Below are 13,471 nucleotides of genomic sequence, written 5' to 3' on the forward strand. Positions count from 1 at the left end.
AGCACAACAAAAGAGAGCCAGTTGGTAGATACAGCAAATGCTAAGTCCACAGAGGGAGAAGTCAGGGAGATTGAATGAAAACATGCTTTAACGAAGAGTTAGAAAACTCTTGCCAGGACAATTTCTCGGGGTCTTTGAACACGGTCTACTCACTGGATTTCTGGGATTTCTTTGCCTGGTATGACAAACAGAGCCTGAAATAGGCTTATCCAGTAAGTAGACAGAGATATGAGATAATAATTTAGGCCTTGATCTCATGGAGGTTGGGGCAGGAGACAGTAGAAATACTGTCTCATCAGTTCATACTTGTTCAGATTGCTTTATTTGCTTTGATTTGTTTAATTATCAAAATGTTCCCACCTTGAGTACAATGGACTGAATCTCTGAACCTGTAAGCCAGCCCCAATTAAATGTCCCTAGAAGAATTGCCTTGGCCATGGTGTCTGTTCATAGTAGTACAACCCTAACTGAGACAGGAGGGTCATCACAACATGAGGAACTGTATTAAATGGTTGTAACTTTAGGAAGGTTGAGAACCTTGTCTATGGGGTGATCTTGGACAATTAGGTCTGTGGACCATAGTTTCCTCAACTATAAAATGGGGTATAGGGCTGGAGAGATGGCTCAGTGGTTAAGAGCACCAACTACTCTTCCAGAGGTCCTGAGTTCAAATCCCAGCAACCACATGGTGGCTCACACCATCTGTAATGAGATCTGATGCCCTCCTCTGGTGTGTCTGAAACAGCTACAGTGTACCTATAATAAGTAAACAAATAAATAAATTAAAAAAGAAAAAATGGGGTGTAACAATGATAGTGATAGCATATATTTTGAAGAATAAATGCAAAGGTATATTTAAAGCATCCAGATTAGTATAGCACATGGATTGTATTCAAATGTATACAGATTTATCCTACTTCAAGAAACTTGTTTAGGATTCTGATTCACACAGGATGCTGGAGAGACAGCTCAGTTGAGTCAAGTACTTCTCTTGCAAACATGAGTACCTCAGTTTGATCCCCTGACCCCTTCCGGAAAAACAAACCACGTTCAGCAGAATATTTTTGTAATTCCAAAACTAGGGATGCAAAACCATTGAGGGATCCATAGAACTTGGCTAAGCTACCTGTCAAATTGCAGGACAATGGCATCAGGTTTATCTTAAAAAGAAAGATGGTGTCCCATAGGAGAAAATTGAGATTTTTCTTGGCTGCTACATGGACACATACCCATTGTACACCTCCAACATGTGTGCAAACAAGCACACACAGATACACATCACATGTGTACACATGCATATGCACAGAATAATTCACATGGCTTTTGCTGTAACTGAGATGCATGAACAGTTTTTTCTTTTCTTTTTTAAAGATTTATTTATTATTATATGTAAGTATGTGTACGTAGCTGTCTTCAGATCTCATTACAGGTGGTTGCGAGTCACCATGTGGTTGCTGGGATTTCAACTCCTGACCTTCGGAAGAGCAGTCAGTGCTCTGAACAGCTGAGCCATCCCTCCAGCCCCGTGAACAGTTTTCATAAGGGAGTTTTCTTCTCAGGACAGACGATGACAGTGATGTCCCCAGGGGCTATGCTTTTTTTTTTTTTTGGTAGGTTTCCTCAGCTTGATTATTATGGTACTCCAACCTCCCAGGTCAGAAATTCTAGATTACTTATATTGATTTTCTTCCTTTCAGATACCCAAACATTCCTTTAGCCCTCTGTTAGGTCCAGGACAGCTTGACCACATTATGGGACAGGCGATGCGCCTGACATGACTAGGCCTCTGTAAGTTGTCCAGATCCAAGAGGTCTCCCTCCTTGTCCCTCTGAGGGCCCTGCTTCTGCTCTTCCAGCCCTAGCATATCAGTGCAACAGGGGTAGAGGCTGGCAAGTGGATGTCATTACACTCTGAGGGAGCTGGGTAGTGACCAGCTTGGGTCTGAGCTTTGGGTAGTTCCTCCTGGGACCGTCTGTTCTGGGCATGTGCTGACACAAGCCTCCTGGCTGCAGTTGGTGTTCCATGCTGCTGCTGTTCTCCCAGAAAGGCGCTGCTCACGTTTGGATGCTGCTGGCCAGCCACCATACTGGTTTTGTTTCTTCCTTTTATCACAGGTTCCTTCTTCCTTCCTTTGCCCCGGAACTAGGTGGACAGTTTTCTCATCGCCTCCTCTACAGTGATTTTACATACTTAAAGAGGAACCCTGTGCTTTGATCCTCTTTGCAGATGTCTCATGTCTGCCACAGAGATGCAAAATCTTGCATGAAATTCTAAATCAGCCATCACCAGCTTCATGTCCCGCCGCTGCAGAAACACAGCTGGGCCTTGGGGAGATTCTGAAATGTTCCCTTTCTGGCTTTGGTTGTTTAGTTGTGTTCTCTATTGAGCTTCTCGGGTCAGACCCCCTCCTGGTTTATAGCTCTCTAATGGATCCCTATCATGCTTTGATTAAAATCTAAACTCTTCAAGCTCTATGTGGTGTAGCCTAGCTTGGCACCTGCACCTTCTTGCCCACGAGTGCCTTTGCCTCGGCCACACCCGGTTCCTTTCTGTTTCTTCAACATGCTAAGCTTTAACCTTGGATTTTTACAGTTGCAGTTTCCCATCCTAGAACATTCTTAGCCTCACGACCACCATGGGTGACTTTCTCACCTGTCAGGTTGGGATTTCTTAGGGGGATCTTATCTGACAATGCTGTCCAAAGAAGTGATCAGTGACTTCTGCTCAGTTTTTCTTTGTCTTACTTCTGCTTCTGTCCTTCCTAGGGTTTAGCACAGGATACAACTATCCTGATACTTCTTTATCACTTTCCTTCCCCACCTTAGCCAAAGGATGCTCTCCATTTACGAGGGCAGTTACTCTTGTTAACATCCTGCTTTCAGCATGGGATACTGATTATATGTCAGGCACTGTGTTGGTTTGAATAGATTTGGTCCCCGTAGACTCATGTGTTTGAATACTGGCCCCATAGGGAGAAGTATTATTAAGAGGTGTGGCCTTATTAGAGTAGGTGTGGTCTCTTTGGAGGAAGTTTGTCATTGTGGAAGTGGGCTTTGAGGTCTTTTTTTAAAAAAAAATATATTTATTTATTTTATTTTATGTATATAAGTACACTACAGCTGTACAGATGGTTGTGAGCCTTCATGTGGTTGTTGGGAATTGAATTTTTGAACCTCTGCTCCTTCTGGCCAACCCACTTGCTCAGTCTCTGCTCACTCTGGCACAAAGATTTATTTATTATTATATATAAGTACACTGTAGTTGTCTTCAGATGCACCAGAATAGGGCAACATATCTCATTATAGGTGGTTGTGAGCCACCATGTGATTGCTGGGATTTGAACTTCGGACCTTTGGAAGAACAGTCAGTACTCTTACCTGCTGAGCCATCTCTCCAGCCCTGAGGTCTTATTTATTTATACACACTAAAGCTCTGCCCAATGTGGAAGCTACTCTCCTGGCTACCTTAAGATAGAAATAGAGAACTCTCAGCTCCTTCTCCAGTACCATGTCTGCCTGCATGCTGCCATGCTTCCTGCCATAATAATAATGGACTAAACCTCTGACACTGTCAGCTAGCCCCAGTTAAATGTCTGCCCATATCAGCTTTGTCTACTTATGATGTCTCTTCACAATAATACAACTCTATCTAAGACAGGCATCGTGGATCCAAATCCTTGCTGTCCTACCTTCTATATTCTAGCAGCATACAGATAACACCATTTGAAGAAAAGGATTATATAATTTCAACTAAAAGCAAAATTGGTTCGTATGCTAAAGTATAAGGGGATAGATTAAGTCTCAGAGAGTGTAGAGGTAATTGGGTAGTTGTATATAGGGATAATGTCTTAGTTTGGTTTCTGTTGCTATGATAAATTGCCATGGCCAGAAACAACCTAGGGAGGAAAGTGTTCATTATCCATTTAATTGGGAGCTCAAGGCAGGAACCATTGCAGAGGCCATGGAGCCATTGCTTACTGGTGTGTTCCTCATGGCTTGCTTGGTCTGCTTTCTTTTAACACCTAGGATATCCAACCCAGGGGGCACCACTCGGAGTGAGCTGTGCCCTCCCATACCAACCATCAATCAAAAAAAAAAATCACGTTTGTCCATAGGCCAAGTGTTGTTGTTTTCTCAATTAAGATTTCCTCTTCCAAAATGACTCTAGCCTTAGTCAAGTTGACATAAAACTCGCCCGCACAGATGATATATCTGTGGAAGTGACATGAGCACAGAGAACAGATATTCCAGGATGGAGATGACCTATGAAGATATTGGGGAGTAGGAAGTATAAGAGCAGCAGTCAGGTTGGCAAGTTGAGGGATACAAAAGAAGCCACCATAGTTGCACTGTGGTGAGTCAGGGGAGAGAAGCATTGGTGGGTTTTACTATTCAATGCAATGTGATAACTCTGAACATAAATATTCAATTGGCAAAGCATTCATTTGATTCTCATAAGAGCTTCTTAAATAAGTAGGGACCAAGAAAATTGAATGCTTATCAAGAAGGAAATAAAGATAGTATCAAATTAGAAAATCTGCTGTAGGGCTGGAGAGCAGGTTCAGTGGTTTAAGAGCACTGACTGTTCTTTCAGAGGTCTTGAATTCAATTTCTAGTAACCACGGAATGACTTACAACCATCTGCAAAGGGGTCTGATGCCCTCTTCTGGTGTGTCTGAAGACAGCTACAGTGTGCTCATATAAATAAAGTAAATCTTTTTTTTTTTTTTTTTTAAGATTTACTTTATTTATTTTATGTGTATGAGTACACTGTAGCTGTACTGATGGCCATGAGCTATCATGTGTGTGGCTGCTGGGAACTGAACTCAGGACCTCTGCTGGCCCTGCTCGCTCCGGCTTAATTCACTGTAGCTGTCTTCAGATGCACCAGAAGAGAGCGTCCAGTCTCATTACGGGTGGTTGTGAGCCACCATGTGGTTGCTGGGATCCGAACTCAGGACCTTCGGAAGAGCAGTCCGTGCTCTTACCCGCTGAGCCATCTCGCCAGCCCAATAAAGTAAATCTTAAGAAAGAAAAAAATAGCTGGGCAGTGATGGCACACACCTTTAATTCCAGCAATTGGAAGACAGAGGTGGGTGAATTTCTGAGTTTGAGGCTGGCCTGGTCTACAAAGTGAGTTCCAGGACAGCCAGGGCTATACAGAGAAACCCTGTCTTGAAAACAAAAAACAAAAAAAGAAGGAAAGGAAGGAAGCAAGGAAGAAAAGAAGAAAGAAAGAAAGAAAAAGAGAAAGAAAGAGAAAGAGAAAAAAATCTGCTATAAGGTACATGGTGCAAAGCTAATTCATTAACTCATTGTTAATCTTGGCTATAGACTATCACCCCTTGGGAATTTCCACAAAGTACTATGTTTGGATCCTGCCTGTTGAACCTGGATTTGACAGCTCTAGGGATGGCCTGGGAGGATGCGTAGGGCTTGGTAGGTGATTCCAACATGGCTGAGAACCACTCTAAAGGCACCCGGTTTTTGCCATAGCACATTGCCCCTTTGCCAGAACCTTCTCTCTGACCAGCCTGGTGAAATCTTTTTCATGTTTACACATTTCAAGTTTACACATTTCCTGTGGGTCTTCGGGAAAGTTTTGAGGCCCAGACCCCACACTAGACTCTAAAATCAGAATCTTGTTGGGTAGAACTGGGCTACCGCTTGTTTTAAAGGTGCCTCAGTAGCTTGCCTACTTTAGAGCTTCTTCTTTTTTTTTTTCTTTTTTGGTTTTTCCGAGACAGGGTTTCTCTGTATAGCCCTGGCTGTCCTGGAACTCACTCTGTAGACCAGGCTGGCCTCGAACTCAGAAATCCACCTGCCTCTGCCTCCCAAGTGCTGGGATTATAGGAGTGCGCCACCACCGCCCGGCTACGTTAGAGCTTCTTACACTGGTCTTTTGATTTTCCTGTCTGCTTTGCCTTTTTTGTGTGTTCTCCTTAGGTGAGATATTCTTAATTTTTTTTTTTTGTAGTTTTTATGGGATTTCAGAAGGCAGAGGATTTACATAGTTATATATTTACTCTATCATATTTAATTGGAAGTCTGCAAACTTAACAAATCAATTTAATTACATTTTAATATGAAAGTTTACACATTTACTATATGAATTGAAAGTGCTTTGTACTTTCCATTCCTAGGTGATAACTCCTGGCCTGCAGCACTAACAGTTTGTTAGTTAAACTTATGGTTTAATTAGAGCAACCAAGTTTTATTTTTCCCTCCTCTGCCTCACACATGCTAAGGTAAGTACATTCCTTAGTTCTCATCTGTTGGTTATAGTTTCTTTATTTCTTTTCTGTGGTCCTGGAGATTGAACTCAGGACCATGTCATGCTAAGCCTGTGCCGAACAGCTGGGCAGCACATCAAGCCCCTAAAACAGTTAAATATTTCTGGTTTTTGTTCTGCTCTGCTCAGTCTTTTAAAAACACTTATAATGACTTATTATGTTTTTGTGTATGTCTGTGGGCTGGTGTGTTTGGGCATGTGTATTCATGTTACAGCACACGTGTGGAGGTTAGAGGGTAGCTTAGCAGTGACTGGTCATTTTGTTCACCAGTATGTAGGTTCTGGGGATCCAACACATATCCTGTGGCTCGTGTAGCAAGCACACATGTACTCACTGAGCCGTCTCACTGGCCCTGTGTTGCTTCATCTTCATGCTTTTGGGTGACTCTCTGTGTTGCTGGTTGTTATCCAACAAACGTCTTCCTTCTGGGGGAGTGCCCTGTTTCAACTTTTATTAAACAATTCCCAACCCACAAGTCAACTTTAGTTTCTTCTCGAGCGCAGTTAACGCTTCCATCTCTGTGCCCTCTACCACTTGATTCTGTATTCCTTTTGGGATTCTCACCCCATCTAGACATCATTGATTTCCTTACACGAATGTGTTATGAACTGCAAACTTGAATGGTGAGGGCTGTGTTGGTCAATTCTATGTCATCACCATCTTGGTATGCACTTTCCTTCTCTATTGTCCCTTATAGTTAGATTTTCTTATTTTATTTTTCAGTTGTTTTGCATATGTGAATGTATATGCACCACATGTATGATTGATGCCCACAAATGTTAGAAGGGGTTATTGGGTTCCCTGGAACTGAAGTTTCAGGATGTTGTGAGTTGCCTTGTGGGTCCTGTAAGAACAGGATCTGCTCTCTGCTAAGGAGCTGTCTCTCCAGTCCCTTTAGTCAGTCTTCCAGTCTCTATGTGGCTTTTTTTCTCTTCTTTTTAAAAAGTGTTCCACTCCTCTTCTGAAGCAGGATCTCTTTATGTAGTCTTGACTGTCCTGGAACTTGCTTTGTAGACCAGGCTAGTCTTGAACTCACAATGTGCCACCACACCCAACTATGTGGCTTTTTATGATGTCTTTCAATGAAGCTAAGTTTGTAATATGTTACTTTTCAGAAGCCATCTAGGAGAGACTAAGGCATGCAAGTAAATTTTCTGGAGATGGCCCACCATTTTGCATGACTTGCTATGGGTGAGCTCTGAGAATGCATAGTCCTTAGAGAGTTATCCCAGGATTCCTTCTTGCTGCTGGTATGGCTTTCCTGTCACTGTTACGTCATCTAACATCCCTCCACTCTATTGAGCAAATCTCCTTCAGATCAACATGAATATGAACTTTCATGAATTCATGCTGTTTAGATAAATTTACGACTTTATAGAATTACTGATTTGATTCAAATAATTTTATGAAAATGGATTTAGTTATTTTGCCAGAAAGATAAAGTTAGAATCAAGAATAGAATATGCTCATTCCTTACAGAATATTAAGTAAAAGCTGCATAATGATAATACACGGAGCTTTCACAATTACAGTAAAAAGAGAAGTAGGCTTGGGACAATTTTTTTTTTTTTTTGGTTTTTCAAGACAGGGTTTCTCTGTGTAGTCCTGGCTATCCTGGAGCTCACTCTGTAGACCAGGCTGGCCTCGAACTCAGAAATCCACCTGCCTCTGCCTCCCAAGTGCTGGGATTAAAGGCGTGCGCCACCACGCCCGGCTTGGACAAATTTTTGATCAAGGGAAAAACATTCATCCTAGGTCAGGTCCAAGGATGAAGCCACAGGTCCAAGGATGAAGTGCACTATGATAAAGGAAGGCCATGTGAAATGGTTGCTTTGAATTTATAATGAGTTCATAGCCTGAAACACTGCTTTGAACTTACTATTAACATCTGTCTATAACTCCCCTTTTGTGTAACATTTTATCTAAAAGGTAATTTTCTAAAGAACTTTTGCTTAAGAAGATATAGTGGGGCTGGAGAGATGGCTCAGTGGTTAAGAGCACTGACTGCTCTTCCAGAGGTTCTGAGTTCAATTCCCAGCAACCACATGGTGGCTCACAACCACCTGTAATGGGACCTGATGCCCTTTTCCAGTGTGTCTGATGACAGCTATAGTATACTTGTTGTAAGATTCCGAGAACTGAGTCTTGTCTAGGATGTCGTCCCACTCACAAAAACACAGAGATGGAGATCAATGCAATTAGCATGAGGTTTTTAATGATCCAGTATACTGGGGTCATCTAGCATTCAGGCAAAGGTGACCCGGAGGAACAAAAGTCCACACTTTTTATACCTTCCCAGCACATAGGTTTACAGCATGAGTTGGTTATCTCATTGGTGGAGCTCATTGTTCTTTTGAGACCATTGACCTTTGTGCCCCAGGTGAGGAGATACCTTAGCAACATAGGAGGGATGGGAGGAGATCCACCCCCTCCTGGGGACGTTTCCTGGAACCCGGCATTACTCCCCGAAATCAGGGCATCTCTTGGGAATGGATGTTTGCTTAGTAAACCCTTCTAAGCTGTTTGTCTTTAGGCTTAATGGTCATTCCTGCCTCCTTGGTATTTTTATGAGGTGTCCCCATTTGCTCAATTCTTACATAATCATATATATAAAATAAATAAATAATTCTTAAAAAAAGAAAGAAGTTATAAGGAGGCCAGAGAGAAGAAATAAACCCCATCCATCTAATGTGTGTGTGCGTGTGTGTGTGTTTGTATATGTGTGTGTGGTTGTCTTTATGTATGTACATACATACATCTGAATGTATGTAAGTATGCATGAACACTTATGGAGTTTATGAGACAGGTGATTTCATCTGACCAAAGTGTGTGTGTCTCTGCCTGTTTATTTTCTTTCTTTTCTTTTCCTTTCTTTCTGGTTCACGAAGAGTTAACAAATTCTAAACTTCTCCCCTGGCCAGAGAGTGGTCCTTGAGGTACAGAGTAAAAAGCCCTAGCAATTAAGTCTTTTTTCTTCTTAATCTCCTGCTGCTGTCAGCAGGAGTTTATTACCAGAAACCAGTACCATTTAGCCACAGAACAGTAAGAAACCAGTGATTATTAGCACAAAATAGTAAGAGAGAGTTACAAGGCCAGAGATCATCAGTCTTTGACCTTTGTTAGATATTGTGTCCTGTGTCCCGCCTCATGCTTTCATTCTAAAGGCTAGGGCAGGTTTCTAGCAGTTACTGTTTAAGTAATATTTATACCATTTGTGGAGAGCTTTGGGGCCCCTTGGCAGGAATTTAACACTGGGCCAGGACAAGGTAGTAGGTTTTAGGCATGAATTTGACTTTGGGCCATGACAAGGAAGTAAGGTCAGGCAGGAATCTAATTTTAGGCTAGCACAAAGAGGTAGGCTTCAGGCATGTATATGACTTTGGGCTAGGACAGTAGGCTCAGATATCTTGGTTATCCTGATTAGGCCCTTAGAAACAGTGATCACTGGACTTTGTTCATTGCTTTGCTTGTCTCTTGACTATTTGTGTTTATTGTCTTGCTTGTTCCTCAACCTAGCAATGACCTTATTACTTGCATGTAATTAAACTGGTATAAAAGCAGGTTGGGAAAAAATAAACCTGCCTCAGCCTTAGAACTGGCTGGGGTCATGCTACAATGTTGTCTAATTGTCTTTTTTTCTCTTTAATCCCCCCTCCTGCATTGGAGAACCTGTTTACTGACTGAGCTGGCTTGGTCAACCAATAAAGACAAAGGAGGTATAAACTGAGTAAAAATCTGCTAAATCAGAGAGGTAACTTTTTTTTTCTTAACTATATATGAAGCCTGATCCTACAGGTAAACAGCTAGATGTTTAGAAATCTCTGTTCTACTCTACTGAAGCTAGTCTACCTTTCTCTTGAACTCCTCCAAACCCACGGGGGGCTCCTTAGCTCTCTTTCCTAGAACACTGTTTACCTGTGCCCTGCCAGCTGCTTCTCTGTTGCTCCTAGAAGCCCAGAGAGAAAAATCCCTATCTCCTACCTAAAGCTCCTTCTGTAAAGGAGCTTCCTTCCAAGTCAAAAAGGGAGCTATATCAAAGGTCCAACTGCTCTTCAAAGAAGCGTCTAACTCGTCCTTTATACCCTTCGCAGGCTGAACCATGTCACTGTCGTGGTGGGGAACTAACTTTGTCTCTGGGTCATAGAGCAAAGACCACAAGACCTTGCCCAAGTGTCTTGTCTTAAAATAGCCATTCTTTAAAATTCCATTCTTCGGCATTCTTGTCCATAGAGGCTTTTAGAGGCACCCCCGAAGGATATCTCTTCAGGACACACTTAACTGCACCTGGCAGATGCACTATCTGTCCAAGCTTGCATACTTGGCTAACAATTGAGTTTTAACAATTGAGTTTTCTTTCTTTCTTTCTTTCTTTCTTTCTTTCTTTCTTTCTTTCTTTCTTTCTTCCTTCCTTCCTTCCTTCCTTCCTTCCTTTCTTTCTTTCTTTCTTTCTCTCTCTCTCTCTCTCTCTCTCTCTTTCTTTCTTTCTTTCTTTCTTTCTTTCTTTCTTTCTTTCTTTCTCTTTCTTTCTCTCTCTCCCTCTTTCTTTCTTTCTTTCTTTCTTTTAAAGATTTATTTTATTTTATGTGTATGAGTACACTGTAGCTGTACAGATGGCAGTGAGCTATCATGTGTGTGGCTGCTGGGAATTGAATTCAGGACCTTCTGCCGGCACCACTCGCTCTGGCTTGCTCCTGTGTAATTTACTGTAGCTGCCTTCAGATGCACCAGAAGAGGGCGACCGATCTCATTATGTGTGATTGTGAACCACCATGTGGTCGCTGGGATCCGAACTCAGGACCTTCGGAAGAGCAGTCAGTGCTCTTACCCGCTGAGCCATCTCGCCAGCCCAACAATTGAGTTTTCTATGTACAACAACCAAATATTCTGTAACAAAGTTCTTAAATTTACTACAGTTCAGATTTAACAAGGCTCCTACTACACTTGTGCCCACTACACTTGCCCTATCTTGAACTCATGAGGATGCTTTCCTTTTTCTTTTCTTGTGAGAATCTTGACTTCCAATTAGTTTCTGCGAGTGAAGCTAGTTAACGGGTCGAGCAGATCACTACTGTTCAGTTCATGTCCTGACAACCCCCACCCTACACAAAGATCTGGAGGCTTCTGGGCTCCTGAGAAGGTTCCATGCCTTTACACCAGCCTATGTAAATATCACATGGTGTTAATTTTCATAGCCTAATTGTACATGTGAAATACTGAAGGCCAAGTTCTTGAAGCATGTTCTTTTTCAATAATGTCACCATTATGCTTTACCCTGTGTTTGCCATATAATCTTTAGATCAGTTTGTCAAAGGGCCAGGGGAAAAATACAGCTGGAAATTTGATTACAATTACGTTGAACTGAAAGATGCAATGAGAATGGCTTCAGATGTTTATAAAATTGTTGTCTCATAAATTTTTACACGGTGCATGCTTTAAATCAACATTGGGTCATCACAAGTCACAGGATCACAGATAAATCAGATCCATCCTCGTATTCTTACTATTTACCAAGTAACAACAAATTTCTTCTTTGCCGACTCATTTTTTTTAAAAAATATTTATTTAATGTACATGAGTAACACTGTAGCTGTTCTTAGATACACCAAAAGAGGACATCCGATCCCATTACAGATGGTTGTGAACCAACATGTAGTTGTTGGGAATTGAACTCAGGACCTCTGTAAGAACAGTCAGTGCTCTTAACTGCTGAGCCATCTCTCCAGCCCTTGCTGACTCATTTTATTCTTTAGAATTCTAATTAGAATCTAATGCCTACTTAAAATCTACAGATCCACAATTACATCCTACATTAAACGCGAATGTATAACATTCTGAGTAAGATTCTTTGTCGGTATCTTAGGCAGACAAGGCAAGACTTCCCTCTGGCTCAGGGACCACAGCTGTGGCCTCTAGTTGGTGTCGGTGTGTAAGGAACAGAGGGGAACTACAAGTCCCGGCAGGCCTCTCGGTACCGGCTTTTCTAGGCGCGCTGGTGGCGAAGGCACAGTTTCCTGGAATTTGGGTTCCGGGCTGCGCGGGGCAGCTTCCCTATCCCCTGGTGAGTAGCACCCACGCACAGAGTCCGGGCCGACCCTGCTGCCAGATCGAGCGGCAGGTGGAGAGGGGTGGGTCCGGTGCAGATGTGCTCCGCGCCGTTTGAACTCAGGCTCTGCAGCCCAGGCGAAGCTGGGAGGAAACTCGAGCCTGTGACCCTGTCACCCTAGCAGGCTCAACCACGTGGTTCAGGTGACTCGCAGTGCCCCGCCCCCTCCGCTGTGACTCTCTCGCTCGGTGCCCTAGCGGTCGTTAGTGTGGACTGGCCACTAGGGTGGCCCAACCTTGCGTGCCCTGGAGTAGGCAGAAGTGGAGACAGGGGCTACGAGTGCCTCCGCCAGAAGCCTTCATACATCGGCGGCCTTGTGGGCTCCCACGCAGAGGTAGCTGGGGTGGTTAGAGTGGAGTGGTGAAGAGCAGGGGCCTCCCCAGAAATCAGGTCACCTAGGCTTGCAACAGGCTCCAGTCGGCTTTTAATCCTCAGTACCTTGGAGACTTCCGGCGCTTCCAGCTGATGTGCGGAGAGAAGACACATAGTAACAGCTGTCCCAGACTTTATTGACATTTACTTGCCACGAAAGTGGGAAGCTTAGCGTTTAGTAGACGCTCAAGGCATAGTTACAAGTTGATAGGAATTGGATTTTGTCCGGTGACAATTTTTCTTTAAGCATTTTCTTGTCACTGTGGTTCCTAGGCTGTGTGTAGTGTGCAGCAGAATTATGTGGAGGGCTTGTTACTATGCAGAATTCAGCCTAGTCCCCCTTTCAAGTTCCGATTTTAGTGTGATATCTGAACTCAGGAATCGGCATGGCTAACATGAATCCAGGAGATGCGATGTCACTACCCTGGGGACTACAAGTTTGAATGTTACTTTATAAGAAAAAAAAGTTCATAGATTTGTCACACCTGGTTATGGTTGTGGTTTTTTTTTTGTATTTATTTTTTATTTTTTATTTTTCGTCCCTGTGGCTAGCTTCGCTGTTGTAGTTGTAGCACCCATGGGAACTACTTTATACATTGCAATCCAACCCCTCTTACTTTATATACGTGTAGTTTTGCCACCTGGGTCCGTTTTATTCTGGATTATATCCTAACTTATTTTACTGTGGTAGTTGGCTGATACTC

At 42.8% G+C, this 13,471-nt stretch overlaps 1 protein-coding gene across 7 annotated transcripts in view; it reads left to right on the forward strand.

Annotated features, from left to right (window-relative positions):
- The window catches only part of Adck1 (aarF domain containing kinase 1), a 159,886-nt gene that overhangs the window by 48,105 nt on the left and 98,310 nt on the right, over positions 1-13,471 (forward strand). For 2 of the 7 annotated variants that reach the window (XM_031357310.1, XM_031357309.1), the window contains exons 2-3: positions 6,143-6,247; positions 9,959-10,043. The gene's annotated coding sequence lies outside the window, so the exon portion shown is untranslated. The other 5 variants (XM_031357316.1, XM_031357307.1, XM_031357312.1 and 2 more) reach the window with 4 other exon arrangements.

Source organism: Mastomys coucha, unplaced genomic scaffold, assembly GCF_008632895.1.
Source record: "Mastomys coucha isolate ucsf_1 unplaced genomic scaffold, UCSF_Mcou_1 pScaffold6, whole genome shotgun sequence".
Taxonomy (NCBI): Eukaryota; Metazoa; Chordata; class Mammalia; order Rodentia; family Muridae; genus Mastomys; species Mastomys coucha.